Here is a 15,238-nt window from a genome sequence, read left to right as displayed (position 1 = left end):
TTGACATGGTTGGGCCTTTTAAAAGGTCCAAGGATAAAAAGACCCACCTCTTGGTGGCGGTTGACAAATTCACAAAGTGGGTTGAAGCAAAACCGGTCAGTAAGTGTGATGTGGCAACGACGGTTCAATTCATTAAAAAGGTGATTTTCCATTTTGGCTTTCCCCACAGTATCATAACTGATAATGGCACTAACTTGTCCAAAGGTGCTATGAAAGAGTTTTTTCAACATGAGCATATTCGTCTTGATGTATCATCAGTAGCTCACCCTCAATCCAATGGTCAAGATGAAAGAGCCAATCAAGAAATTTTGAGAGGCATCAAGCCCCGACTTATGGTTCCTTTGCAACGGATGCTGGGTTGTTGCATGGAGGAGTTACCTTCTGTGATATGGAGTATCAATACTACCCCCAACAGGTCTACGGGTTACACGCCTTTCTTCATGGTTTACAGAGCAAAGGCAGTTCTCCCTAGCATGACTCTCCTCGCGTGGCGGCTTACGTCGAGGCTGATAATGAGCAAGCACGTCAGGAGCACTTGATCTGTTGGATGAGAAGCGCGATCTTGCAGCAGGCCGTTCGGCGATTTATCAACAAGACCTGCGTCGTTACCATAGCCCCTGGTTTAAGTCCAGAACCTTTCAGGAAGGTGATTTGGTGCTCTGGTTTTTCATCCAGGATCAAACTGACATGCACAAGTTATCCCCACCTTGGGAAGGGCCCTTTGTGGTCAGCAAGCATTTGAACAACGGGTCATACTACCTTATCGATGTTCGAGAGCACAAAGACTCACGTAAGTCGGAGGAGGAGACCCGCCGGCCGTGCAATATCGCTCATCTTCGGCCTTACTACACTTGAGCTACCGGCTCTTATGATGTACATATTTTTGACGATGTATATATTATGATGATTATAATAAAGCAGGATCTCTGTTGTTTCATCTTCAACAAACATGCGTCTTCGTCATCATAATTTCAAAGACCAATTGGGGGCGGGTCGTATTCGAATCATGCTATTAACCCCTTTTGGCTGGCTTCCTGGTCGTATTCAAACCATAGTCGTAAACACTTAGACCATTTGGGGGCTGGGTCGTATTCGAATCATAGCTTAACCCCTTTTGGTCTGGCTTATTGATCTTATTCGAATCAGAGTCATTAAAAGCTTCAAGGTCATTTGGGGGCTTCCTGTTCAAACATAGGTGTATTCACCAAAGAGAACATAGCTGTCGGTACCCTCTTGATCGGTGCAATGGAAACACTTCAAGGTCATTTGGGGGCTTTCTGTTCAAACATAGGTGTATTCACCAAAGAGAACATAGCTATCGGTACCCTCTTGATCGGCGCAATGCCAAACACTTCAAGGTCACTGGGGGGCTTCCTGGTCGTATTCAAATCATAGCTATCGATACCCCTTTGATCGGTGCAATGCCAAAAACCATTAGGGGGCTTCCTGATCGTATTTGAATCATAGCTACTAACTCTTTTGGTCCGGCTTCCTGGTCGTATTCGAACCATAGCCTCGTTTTTTGACATTTGGCTTGATTTCTTGAAGTTTTTTCCGGTTCTTCTTGATACTATCTTGCCTTTTGATTTAAAAGTAAATTTTGTCATACAGCTTTTACTTTCATAAGCTCATATTTGAAGCTTACCGTGGTTTTCATTACCCGGCTTAACACAAGAGGTGACAAGCCGCCCATACATGATGATATCCAACACTTGGACTTATTGGCTTCTAAAAAGCTTGAGGGTGCTCACCTTTACTGCACAGGTATCGTAAACCGGCAGTGCAATTACATATCACAGGTATGATATCATTTTTATGTTTCAATTAAGGTTCAACGAACCCTATCCATAATTGTTTAAGCATCAATGGGTGCATATGAGATATTATGACCCGCCCTGTGGTAAACCGCCAAGGGATCTCTTTTGATTTACTTGTGTACAGGATAAGGTTGAAATTTTTCTACACCCCTCAAAAATCATAAGTCTCAGGTGGTGGTTTAACAGTATGGAGTATAACATAAAACGTGCACCCTATTACATGACTCCCAGAGTCCAAATGCTTAACTGTTTTTTTCAGAAGGCCATAAATATGAACCGCCCAGCGGATCAATCTTCTTGCTGGCGTGATGTTTCTGGGTCAACCCTCTCCACTTCTTTGTCATGTTCTACGTCCCGGAAGGTTGATGACGACCAGTCAATGCCACTCAAAGCTTGGAACTCAGCTTCATCATCAATTAGCTTGGACGGGTCAACTTCAGGGGCAAAGGTGTGCTTACAGATTGGGAGGATCAGGCCTGTCACTTTATAAGACGGTGTTGGCATCTTCTGATTTCCCACGTCATAAGCCAGATGATACTTGGTGAGGTCTGTCTCATTGGCAATCAGGCTGGCCAGAGGACGTATCTCCTTCATGCAAGCAGCAAAGTCCTTTTGTTCAAACAGAGTGTCATCTTCCTTGAGGCTGGGATAACCGATAGAGATGTTGGTCGGGTCTAATTCCGGTAGCCATGCTTTGGCCCGGCTTAAGGCAGTCACGGCTCCGGATCTCGTGGATGATCGCTTCATTTCATTAAACTGCTGGCGCAACCATTGTTCAAGAAATCGGTAACGGGTAGCTTCTCGGTCATCTTGGGAGTAGTGATTAATCGGCGAATCGGCCCATTAACTGGATTAATTGGTCGACCATTAATTAGTAGATTAAATAGGTATTGCCAACATATATCTAGTTTTTTATGTATTATACCATACTATCATGCTCTCAACTACGTAATGTACCAAAATATGCTACTGTTTGGTCGATCCCTAGCTATTGAGGAGCGAGAGGGGGATGGGAGGGATTACAGGAAAAAAATTAGGTTGTGTTTGCCTAGAAGTTAATGGGTCGGCTGCGATTAATCGGCCTAACAACCGATTAATCGGTCTAACTGGCCAATTAATCGGCTTGGCAAGTTAACACGATGAATAGGTGTTATTCGATTCAGTCACCCTATGAGTAGCGATTAACTGAGCCGTTAACTGATTAATCGTACGAATTCTTGAACAGTGCGCAGCACAGAAAGCTTCATTAGCACGTCAACCAAGAGTGTGGGGGCTTCATTATACGGAGCAATTGTGGCCAATGCACGCTGAGCACCAGTGTAAAACTGCTCCACCAATGTGTAAACCGCCTTCAGCTTCACCAGCATGTCTTGGTTCAGATTGGTGCTTCAAGGGCCTGCAAAGTGATCATTGGATGGGTTAAAAGCAGAAATATTGTTAAAGAGGATATTCAAAAATTGACAGTCATCAGGCGACTTACCAAAAATAGCAGACACCATCTGAGTCACCTGGCATTTTAAGCCGGCAAGTTCAGTGGTCGCTTCCTCGAGAGCTGCCTCTGCCTTTTCAGCTTGTTGTGTTAAGGCGATCTTCTCTTCAGACCAGCCGCTCTTTTCAACTTCATAGCTGGCTTTCAACTTTTCTGCCTCAGATATGCTGAATTCGAATTTTGTGTTCGCCTTCTGGGTCTCAGACTCTTGCAGCTCCAGACGAGTCTTTAATTCAAACAGCTCTGATTGAAGTTGCACAGTAGTGGTCTGTACACACACCGGGTTAAAAGCATCTGTTCAAAACAACAAGTCCCAAGCCTTTTGCAAGCAACAACACTTGGCACTTGGGGGCTAATGTCTACCGAAAGCTCTATTTATGTGGCGGCTTATGTGAATAAGTCCCAAGCACTTTGCGAACAAGAGTACTTGGCACTTGGGGGCTAATGCATATTGCTTGTTTTTTGTTGCAATTTTATGATGACACCTTGGTGCTACAGCCGGCCATTGCCGGCTCAGGAGAACTACATAGCTTTAAGCCATATTTTGAAAGGATTATTGCATAGGTTATTATTCATGTTCATGGTGATCAAGTCTACAACATATTCAAAATAAGCAGTAAACTTGGGGGCTGGCAGGATATGCATAACTTAAGAGTAAAGAGATTATACCTGAAATTTGTGGTGCATCTGCTTCACCATGACAACTTCAAGATCACGGCTGATGTGTACTTGGCTGACAAAGCCATAGTATATTTCACCAATGCCCAGTTGAGCATAGTGGGCAACATCAAATCGCAGTTTGCGCGGCTTAGCATGTTCTTCCTTGGTAGAATGCCTGGCCAGCACGATAGGTCTCCCCGGCTCAGTAAAGCCGGTCTTGGTGATCTCTACATCAACATCTTGTCGGTTGGCTGTCTTGACAGGGCTTGAAGCTTCAGGGTTTAAAGAGCCATCAGCGGTTTGATCAACAGGTGGGTCAACAGTCATTGTTGGAATATCATGAACCGGCTCAGACGGTTCAGGAACAGAGGCTTCAGGCGCTACGGTTTGGGGCTCCGGCTCATCGACTGTCGGCTCTTTGGCTGGCTTGTTCTTCTTTGCCCTCTTGTTGGGCTTTGCTTTTCCACTGCATGAGTCAAAAAGGTCAGTACAAGTATAAAAGGATTATAATGAGTAAAGGATAAGTAAATCGTCATTCCCAGGAGCGGTCTTGAAAGCCGGCATATTAGACTGGATTGAGTCACCGGAAGAGGAATGCAAAGTTTCCTGATAATTTGAGTCGGAAGAGTTGAGCGGTTGACGAGTGAGACCCGCCAAAGGACAAGAAAAGTTTAAGTTGGGGGTGACCTCATTTCGATGTTTGCTCGGCGCGTTCGGTAAGCCAGAGGAGAGTTCCACATCCTTGCTCGTCCGAGTCTATCGCCGGCTCTCATGCTGCTGTTGCTTCAAAATAAAGTGAGGATCCAGATGAGCTAAGGGGTGTGAAAATCTTACTTTCCAGGTTACTCTTTGAATTTTTTGTCTTGGCAAAGGCTCGGACTCGGAGGAAATAATAGTTACCTCTTCTTCCACTCCTTGACTCATTCCCGTATCATCCTGATTATAGTCAGTGTCAATAAGATGGTTGAAAAAAGAGCCAAGAGAATCAAGGGCTACCTACGACTCAGAGGTGTCCTCTAGTTGAAGTAATTCAGAAGCGTCGGGCTTCTTTCCTCTCTTCTTGGTGGCTCTCCTGGCAGCTTTCTTAGCCTTCCTGGCTCTCTTTGCAGCTTCATGGTCATACTCTTTATTCCAAAAGTCATCATTAGCCTATGAAAATCGTCAAGGTTGAGTTAAAACAAAGTATTAAGGATTATAGCCAGTTCGGCGGCTTACTTTTGGTGCCGGGTTAGACTCGCAGAAAGGGCTTAGGCCCACCCGGCTACAATCAGCTAGGCTCTCATTCAGAAGAGATTTTGTCATCTCACTGATAAGCTCATCAGGTAACTCCTTGGAGCTTTGGCGCAGAGGATCCTTTGTGTCACTAGTGTAAGTGCACATTAAACAGGAGCGGCGGCTCAAGGGGATGATCCGCCATGCAACCCAGCACCAGATCAAGTCAATGCCATTTAAGCTGTTCCCCAATAGAGCCTTGACTTTGGCAATGGTAGGGGCAAGCTTCTTGCGATCGGCAGCTAACAACTTGTCAGGGAGCGGGTGATTGGATTCGAGATGCGGGGCGCGAAAGCCGAGCAGAGGGTTCTCATCAGTCGAAGAAGTATCTTGGCAGTAGAACCATGTCTGGTTCTAGTCCTTGGGATGACTTGGCAGCTGCACATAAGGAAAAATGGCATCTCCCCGTCGTTGGATTGAGACCCCGCCAAGTTCCAAACTAGCTTTGTTGGAGTATTCGTTCTGGCGGTTCAAGTAAAAGTATTCTCTGAGAAGTTCCAAGCTAGGCTCTTCTTCAAGGTACATGATACGTCTCCATCGTATCTATAATATTTGATTGTTCCATGCCAATATTCTTCAACTTCCATATACTTTTTGGCAACTTTTTATACTATTTTTGGGACTAACATATTGATCCAGTGCCCAGTGCCAGTTCCTGTTTGTTGCATGTTTTTTGTTTCGCAGAATATCCATATCAAACGGAGTCCAAACGGGATAAAAACGGATGGAGGATTATTTTGGAATATTTACGATTTTCGGGAAGTAAAATCAACGCGAGACGGTGTCCGAGGTGGTCACGAGGTAGGGGAGCGCGCCCTACCCCCCCAGGCGCGCCCTTGACCCTCGTGGTCCACCCGTTAGGCGGTTGACGCTCTTCTTTTGGCGCAAGAAAGCTAATTTTATGAGAAAGATCTGGGCGAAAGATTCACCCCAATCGGAGTTACGGATCTCCAGATATAAAGGAAGCGGTGAAGGGGTAGAATTAGGGAACGCAGAAACAAAGAGATAGATCCAATCTCGGAGGGGCTCTCGCCCCTCCCAAGCCATGGGAGCCAAGGACCAGAGGGGAAACCCTTCTCCCATCTAGGGAGGAGGTCAAGGAAGAAGAAGAAGAAGGGGGCCCCTCTCCCCCTTTCTTCCGGTGGCGCCGGAGCGCTGCCGGGGGCCATCATCATCACCGCGATCTTCACCAACACCTCCGCCATCTTCACCAACATCTCCATCACCTTCCCCCTTCTATCTACAGCGGTCCACTCTCCCGCAACCCGCTGTACCCTCTACTTGAACATGGTGCTTTATGCTTCATATTATTTTCCAATGATGTGTTGCCATCCTATGATGTCTGGGTAGATTTCCATTGTCCTATCGGTGATTGATGAATTGCTATGATTTGTTTGAGTTTCATATTTTATTATTGGTGCTATCCTATTGTGCCCTCCGTGTCGCGTAAGCATGAGGGATTCCCGTTGTAGGGTTTGCAATATGTTTATGATTTGCTTATGGTGGGTGGCGTGAGTGACAGAAGCACAGACCCGAGTAAGTAGGTTGTTTGCGTATGGGGTAAAAGGGGACTTGATACTTTAATGCTATGGTTGGGTTTTACCTTAATGAATCTTTAGTAGTTGCGGATGCTTGCTAGAGTTCCAATCATAAGTGCATATGATTCAAGTAGAGAAAGTATGTTAGCTTATGCCTCTCCCGCAAATAGAATTGCAATAGTGATTACCGGTCTAGTAACATAGTCAGTTGCCTAGGGACAATTCCACAACTCCTACCACCACTTTTCCACACTCGCTATATTTACTTTATTTGCATCTTTATCTAAACAGCCTCTAGCTTTTATTTACGTGTTCTTTATTATCTTGCAAACCTATCCTTTCACACCTACAAAGTACTTCTAGTTTCATACTTGTTCTAGGTAAAGCGAACATCAAGCATGCGTAGAGTCGTATCAGTGGCCCATAGGACTTGAGAGAGTATTTGTTCTACCTTTAGCTCCTCGTTGGGTTCGACACTCTTACTTATCGAAAGAGGCTACAACTATCCCCTCTAGTCGTGGGTTATCAAGACCTTTTTCTAGCGCCGTTGCCGGGGAGTCATAGCATGGGGTGAATATTCTCGTGTGTGCTTATTTGCTTTATCACGAAGTAATTTTTATTTGCTGTCCTTACTTGTTTCCTATCTTTAGTCATGGGTAGGAAACACAAAATACCAAAAAAAATAGTTGTACCTACTGCTCCAATGGTTGAAGAACCACTCAAAATCTATCACACTACTGAAGCTTTTTACTTGGATCATCTTCGATCCCTATGTGCTCGTGCTGAAACCCCAACTAGCTTAGTTGAGGGCAAATCTTTAGATGAGCATGCTTGTTATGTGCGATACCGTATATCTGAAAAGGGGAAACTATTATGGGATCAAATTCAACGTTTGCAATGCTATGCTTGGAATTTATGTTGGGAATATGATTTTACTTGTTGTTCTGAAAACCCCAAAAACACCTTCCCTACCAATGTGAGTTTATTGATAATGGAATCGTATCTTCATATGCTAAGGGTGTTTATAATTACTGTGATGTTCAACAAATTGAAGAATTTGTTGCTTTTAAGGGTGCTTATGAAATTGCTTCTTTGATTGAAAAGTATGATGCTACTCTCTACAAATCTGAAAATTTTGCCATACTTGAATATTGTTATGATAATTATGCTTATAATGCCTATGTTAAACTATATATTGAGAAATTCTCCGCTGTCCAAAAAGAGACTAATATTTTGCAGGAAGCTATGGAAGAAGAAATTGATGAAACTGTGAGCTCATTGGATGAAAAAGATGGTGAGGAGAGCGAAGTACAAAAGGAGGAAGAGCGGATTGATCACCCGTGCCCACCTTCTAATGAGAGTAACCCTCCAACTCATACATTATTTAATTTCCCTTCATTCTTACCGAAGGATGATTTCTATGATGATTGTTATGATCCCGTTGATTCTTTTGAAATATCCCTTTTTGATGATGCTTGCTATGCTTGTGGCCAAGATGCCAATATGAATTATGCTTATGGAGATGAACTTGCTATAGTTACTTATGTTAAAAATGAAATTGTTGCTATTGCACCCACACATGATAGTCCTATTATCTTTTTGAATTCTCCCGACTACACTATATCGGAGAAGCTTGCACTTATTAAGGATTATATTGATGGGTTGCCTTTTACCATTGCACGTGATGATTTTGATGAATGTAATATGCATGTGCTTGCTGCTCCTACTTGCAATTATTATGAGAGAGGAACTACATCTCCGCCTCTTTATGTTTCCAACACGATAGAATTGCAAGAAACTGCTTATACTATGCATTGGCTTGTACTATGTGTGCATGAATTGTTCTTTTATGACATGCCGATGCATAGGAAGAGAGTTAGACTTCGTTGCTGCATGATATATGTTACTTTGTGCTCACTACTAAATTACAAATCATTGTTAATTAAAATTGGCTTTGATATACCTTGGGATCCGGGTGGATTCACTACTTGAGCACTATATGCCTAGCTTAATGGCTTTAAAGAAAGCGCTGCCAGGGAGACAACCCGGAAGTTTTAGAGAGTCATTTATTCCTGTTGAGTGATTTCATATAGTTTAAAAACAACAAAAATAAAGAGGGGGACCCAAAACTTTTCAAAAAGAGAAGTGAAAGTGAGAGAGACGAGCATTGTGAAAGTGGGGGACGTCCTTGAACTTTGTTCATGCCCATGGGAACTTTGTGAATCTTAATTACAGAAACTTTTCAATAAAAATAATTATCCCCTTGTACAATTCCATTGTATTATAAAAATAATGTGCCAAGGTTTGCCTTTAGGATGTTTACAATGCTTGTTGGTTTGTACGGTGCAGGACAGAAACTGTGGCTGTAGTGCGCGATTTTACATTTTTACCTGGAACGTCAATTGGTTCTTATTCCTTTTGAACTGTCTTTCTATACAACTTTTTTATTTTTCCTAATTTTTGTAGAATTTTTGGGGTACCATAAGTATGGTGGATGTTCAGATTTCTACAGACTGTTCTGTTTTTGACAGATTCTATTTTTGATGCATAGTTTGCTTGTTTTGATGAATCTATCAAATTATATCAGTGGATTAAGCCATGGAAAAGTTATATTACAGTAGAAACAATGCAAAAACAAAATATGAATTGGTTTGCAACAGTACTTAGAGTGGTGATTTGCTTTATTATACTAACGGATCTTACCGAGTTTTCTGTTGAAGTTTTGTGTGGATGTAGTGTCTAATCGAGGATGTTTCGATGTGAGAAGAAGGAAGAGAGGCAAGAGCTCAAGCTTGGGGATGCCCGAGGCACCCCAAGTAAATATTCAAGGAGACTCAAGCATCTAAGCTTGGGGATGCTGGGGAGGCATCCCCTCTTTCTTCAACAAGTATCGGTATGTTTTGGATTCATTTCGTTCATGCATTATGTGCAAGTCTTGGAGCGTCTTTTGCAATTAGTTTTTTTTCTTTTATGCACCATGCTGGTATGAGATAGTCCTTGGTTGATTTATAGAATGCTCACTGCACTTCACTTAAATCTTTTGAGTGTGGCTTTATAGAATGCTTCATGTGCTTCACTTATATCATTTGAAGTTGGATTGTCTGTTTCTCTTTACATAGAAAACCACCATTTGTAGAATGCTCTTTTGCTTCACTTATACTTGTTAGAGCGTGGGCATATCTTTTGTAGAAATAATTAAACTCTCTTGTTTCACTTATATCAATTTAGAGAGATGACTGGAATTGGTCATTCACAGGGTTAGTCATAAAATCCTACATAAAACTTGTAGATCGCTGAATATGATATGTTTGATTCCTTGCAATAGTTTTGCGATATAAAGATGGTGATATTAGAGTCATGCTAGTGGGTGGTTGTGTATTGTAGATACACTTGTGTTGAGGTTTGCAAGTCCCGTAGCATGCACGTATGGTACCCGTTGTGTGACAAATTTGAAGCATGGGGTGTTTCTTTGATTGTCTTCCTTATGAGTGGCAGTCGGGGACGAGCGATGGTCTTTTCCTACCAATCTATCCCCCTAGGGGCATGCGTAGTAGTACTTTGCTTCAAGGGCTAATAAACTTTTGCAATAAGTATATGAGTTCTTTATGACTAATGTGAGTCCATGGATTATACGCACTTTTACCTTTCCATCATTGCTAGCCTCTTCGGTACCGTGCATTGCCCTTTCTCACCTCGAGAGTTGGTGCAAACTTCGCTGGTGCATCCAAATCCCGTGATACGATACGCTCTATCACACATAAGCCTCATTATATCTTCCTCAAAACAGCCACCATACCTACCTATCATGGCATTTCCATAGCCATTCCGAGATATATTGCCATGCAACTTCCATCATCATCATATACATGACTTGAGCATTTATTTTCATATTGCCTCGCATGATCGTAAGATAGCTAGCATGATGTTTTCTTGGCTTGTCCGTTTTTTGATGTCATTGCTACGCTAGATCATTGCACATCCCGGTACACCGCCGGAGGCATTCATATAGAGTCATATCTTTGTTCTAGTATCGAGTTGTAATATTGATTTGTAAGTAAATAAAAGTGTGATGATCATCATTATAGAGCATTGCCCCATAAAAAAAGAAAAAAAAGAAAAAAAAAGGAAAGGCCAAAGAAGCCTAAATAAAAAAGGGGGCCAAATAAGCCCACCCAAAAAGAAAAAAAAGAAAAAAAGAGAAAAAAAAGAAAAGGGGCAATGTTACTATCTCTTTTTCCACACTTGTGCTTAAAAGTAGCACCATGTTCTTCATGTAGTGAGTCTCATATCTTGTGCTTCAAAGTAGCATCATGTTCTTCATATAGATTGTCTCCTATGTTGTCACTTTCATATACTAGTGGGAATTTTCATTATAGAACTTGGCTTGTATATTCCAACAATGGGCTTCCTCAAATGCCCTAGGTCTTCATGAGCAAGCAAGTTGGATGCACACCCACTTAGTTTCTTTTGTTGAGCTTTCATACACTTATAGCTCTTAGTGCATCCGTTGCATGGCAATCCCTACTCCTCGCATTGACATCAATTGATGGGCATCTCCATAGCCCGTTGATTAGCCGCGTCGATGTGAGACTTTCTCCTTTTTTTGTCTTCTTCACATAACCTCCATCATTATATTCTATTCCACCTATAATGCTATATCCATGGCTTGCGCTCATGTATTGCGTGAGGGTTGAAAAGGCTGAAGCGCGTTAAAAAGTATGAACCAATTGCTCGGCTTGTCATCGGGGTTGTGCATGATGGGAGCATTTTGTGTGACGAAAATGAAGCATGGCCAAACTATATGATTTTGTAGGGATAAGCTTGCTTTGGCCTTGCTGTTTTGAAAAGACATGATTGCTTTATTGGTATGCTCGAAGTATTGTTGTTTTTTATGTCAAATGATAGACTATTGCCTTGAATCACTCGTGTCTTAATATTCATGCCATGATTAGACATATGATCAAGATTATGCTAGGTAGCATTCCACATCAAAAATTATCTTTTTTTATCATTTACCTACTTGAGGACGAGCAGGAATTAAGCTTGGGGATGCTGATACATCTCTGTCGTATCTATAATTTTTGATTGTTCCATGCCAATATTCTTCAACTTCCATATACTTTTTGGCAACTTTTTATACTATTTTTGGGACTAACATATTGATCCAGTGCCCAGTGCCAGTTCCTGTTTGTTGCATGTTTCTTGTTTCGCAGAATATCCATATCAAACAGGATAAAAACGAACGGAGAATTATTTTGGAATATTTACGATTTTCGGGAAGTAAAATCAACGCGAGACGGTGTCCGAGGTGGTCACGAGGTAGGGGGGCGCCCTGCCCCCCCAGGCGCGCCCCTGACCCTCGTGGCCCACCCGTAAGGCGGTTGACGCTCTTCCTTTGGCGCAAGAAAGCTAATTTTATGAGAAACATCTGGGCGAAAGATTCACCCCAATCGGAGTTACGGATCTCCAGATATAAAGGAAACGGTGAAGGGGTAGAATTAGGGAACGCAGAAACAGAGAGATAGATCCAATCTCGGAGGGGCTCTCGCCCCTCCCAAGCCATGGGAGCCAAGGACCAGAGGGGAAACCCTTCTCCCATATAGGGAGGAGGTCAAGGAAGAAGAAGAAGAAGGGGGACCCTCTCCCCCTTGCTTCTGGTGGCGCCGGAGCGCTGCCGGGGGCCATCATCATCACCGCGATCTTCACCAACACCTCCGCCATCTTCACCAACATCTCCATCACCTTCCCCCTTCTATCTACAGCGGTCCACTCTCCCGCAACCCGCTGTACCCTCTACTTTAACATGGTGCTTTATGCTTCATATTATTTTCCAATGATGTGTTGCCATCCTATGATGTCTGAGTAGATTTCCATTGTCCTATCGGTGATTGATGAATTGCTATGATTGGTTTGAGTTTCATATTTTATTATTGGTGCTTTCCTATTGTGCCCTCCGTGTCGCGCAAGCGTGAGGGATTCCCGCTGTAGGGTTTGCAATATGTTTATGATTTGCTTATGGTGGGTGGCGTGAGTGACAGAAGCACAGACCCGAGTAAGTAGGTTGTTTGCGTATGTGGTAAAAGGGGACTTGATACTTTAATGCTATGGTTGGGTTTTACCTTAATGAATCTTTAGTAGTTGCGGATGCTTGCTAGAGTTCCAATTATAAGTGCATATGATCCAAGTAGAGAAAGTATGTTAGCTTATGCCTCTCCCTCAAATAGAATTGCAATAGTGATTACCGGTCTAGTAACATAGTCAGTTGCCTAGGGACAATCCCACAACTCCTACCACCACTTTTCCACACTCGCTATATTTACTTTATTTGCATCTTTATCTAAACAGCTCCTAGCTTTTATTTACGTGTTCTTTATTATCTTGCAAACCTATCCTTTCACACCTACAAAGTACTTCTAGTTTCATACTTGTTCTAGGTATAGCGAACGTCAAGCATGCGTAGAGTCGTATCAGTGGCCGATAGGACTTGAGAGAGTATTTGTTCTACCTTTAGCTCCTCGTTGGGTTCGACACTCTTACTTATCGAAAGAGGCTACAACTATCCCCTATATTTTTGGGTTATCAGTACACCTCATAGAACACTAGAAAGTTGCATATGTTAGAAACGGAGTTGGGACCGATGTCTTGAGGATGGAGGTCAAAAAAGTGCAGAACATCTTTGAACAACTTAGAGTCGGGCGGCGAAAAGCCCCGGTTCATGTGATCAGTGAAGACAATTACTTCCCCTTCTTTGGGCTGAGGTTTTTCTTCTGTCGGTTTAGGGGCGCGGTATGACATGACATCCTTTTTGGGCAGATAGCCAGTTTTCACAAAATCTTCAAGTGTATTCTCCGTGACGATGGAGTGAACCCAATTACAGGAAGTGGTTGTTTTGGGCAGCATTGTGAAGAAGGAAGCCTAAAAGGAAAAGAACAAATTTGCCGGTTCAAATTTAAGTCGGAGGAAAGGGTATTACAATACATATTCAGAATGGCGGCTTACGAAGGGGCCTAATGGTATATGACTAATTATGTCAGGTTATCTAAGCCGCCATGAGCAGTTTGATGTTATCTATTGAGCATTGCAATTAAAGCCGGTGGTATGAGCCGCCATGGCTAGGTGGATCTATCAAAGTATAGTTTTTTGCTAAAGTACAGTACAAAGAGGTTTCACAAATTGCAAGTATTATTTCAGATCAGCGGCAGTTCAGAAAAAGTAAATAATGCAGGACCTAAAACCAACATAGGGGAGTTCATAAGCTCTAATGAGATCACTTTCCAAGGAAAGGGGGTCCGCTGGTATTGAAGGTGAAGGCAAAACAACTGCCGCATAAGTTCTATACCGTTTCTAGATCAAAAGGTGCTACGATGGAAGAACTATGAAGAAACTACGAAGAGCACAACGAACAGTCAGAACCCTAATGCGATCTGACACGCTAGAGGAGAAGCACTTACGGATGCAGATTTGACTGCGGTGAAGCGCCGGTGTTCTCTGATCCAACACAGGTTGATGCAGCGGCCAAGGTTGAGAGGACGAAGTGCTTCGTGGCGGCGGCGGAGCTCGAGTGGCAGAGGGTCGCGAGAGGAAGAAGATGACGGAAAAGGGGGAGAATGAGAAGAGACCAGTCGTGGCTATTTATAAGGAAAGGCTAATAAGCGGGCGTGAAAAACGAGGAGGCCAAAACATGGTTATCCAGCTGCCCAGGCACCTCGATTCTCGGGACGGTTATTAAGATAAAGATCCGTTGAAGATATGTTGGATAAAATGTGAATTAATGGCAGGTGACATCACGACGGGTTATCAAAAATCCAAAAGATGATGTCATGGCGGGTTATAAACTCTCGCACAGATGAAGAGCAGAAGATTTTTTCTAAGTATTGAAGATTGACATGAACTAGTTCAAATCAACCTGGGGCTTAATGTTGGGGATATAACTATTAGATATGACCCCCCCAGGAGGGGTCGGGTTATACCTATGGCGATTCAGCATATGAATCCCACGAAGATATTTTAGGATGGCGGTTCAGTTAAGGGCCCAAGGCCCAAAGGCGACTTAAGGCCTGTAAGGGTAAACCGCCATATATATGTATGACTTGTGTTATAAGGCATGAATAGAGAGTCACCGAGCCGGACACTGTTTATGAGCCGGCCGGGACTCTGCGAGCCATTGGGCGTCGACCTGTATATATAAAGGGACGACCCGACGGCGATTCAGGACAAGAAACAACAGATCGAAAGCTAGCTCAAGCGGATTCGCTCCCTGGTAATCGAGACATAAGCAATACCACCTTAAAACTGGATTAGGCCTTTACCTTCACCGCAAGGGGCCAAACCAGTATAAACTCATGTGTCCTTTGTCCCATTTAACCCCTTTAAGCTTCCTAGTTGCGATGGATCCATGACTAAGTCCTTTCGCTAGGACATCTGCCATGACCTTTCCACGACAACTCTGGTGCAGTACGTGT

Source organism: Triticum aestivum, chromosome 7B (assembly GCF_018294505.1).
Source record: "Triticum aestivum cultivar Chinese Spring chromosome 7B, IWGSC CS RefSeq v2.1, whole genome shotgun sequence".
Classification (NCBI taxonomy): Eukaryota; Viridiplantae; Streptophyta; class Magnoliopsida; order Poales; family Poaceae; genus Triticum; species Triticum aestivum.
The sequence above is the reverse complement of the archived record's forward strand: the minus strand, read 5'-3'. Positions refer to the sequence as shown.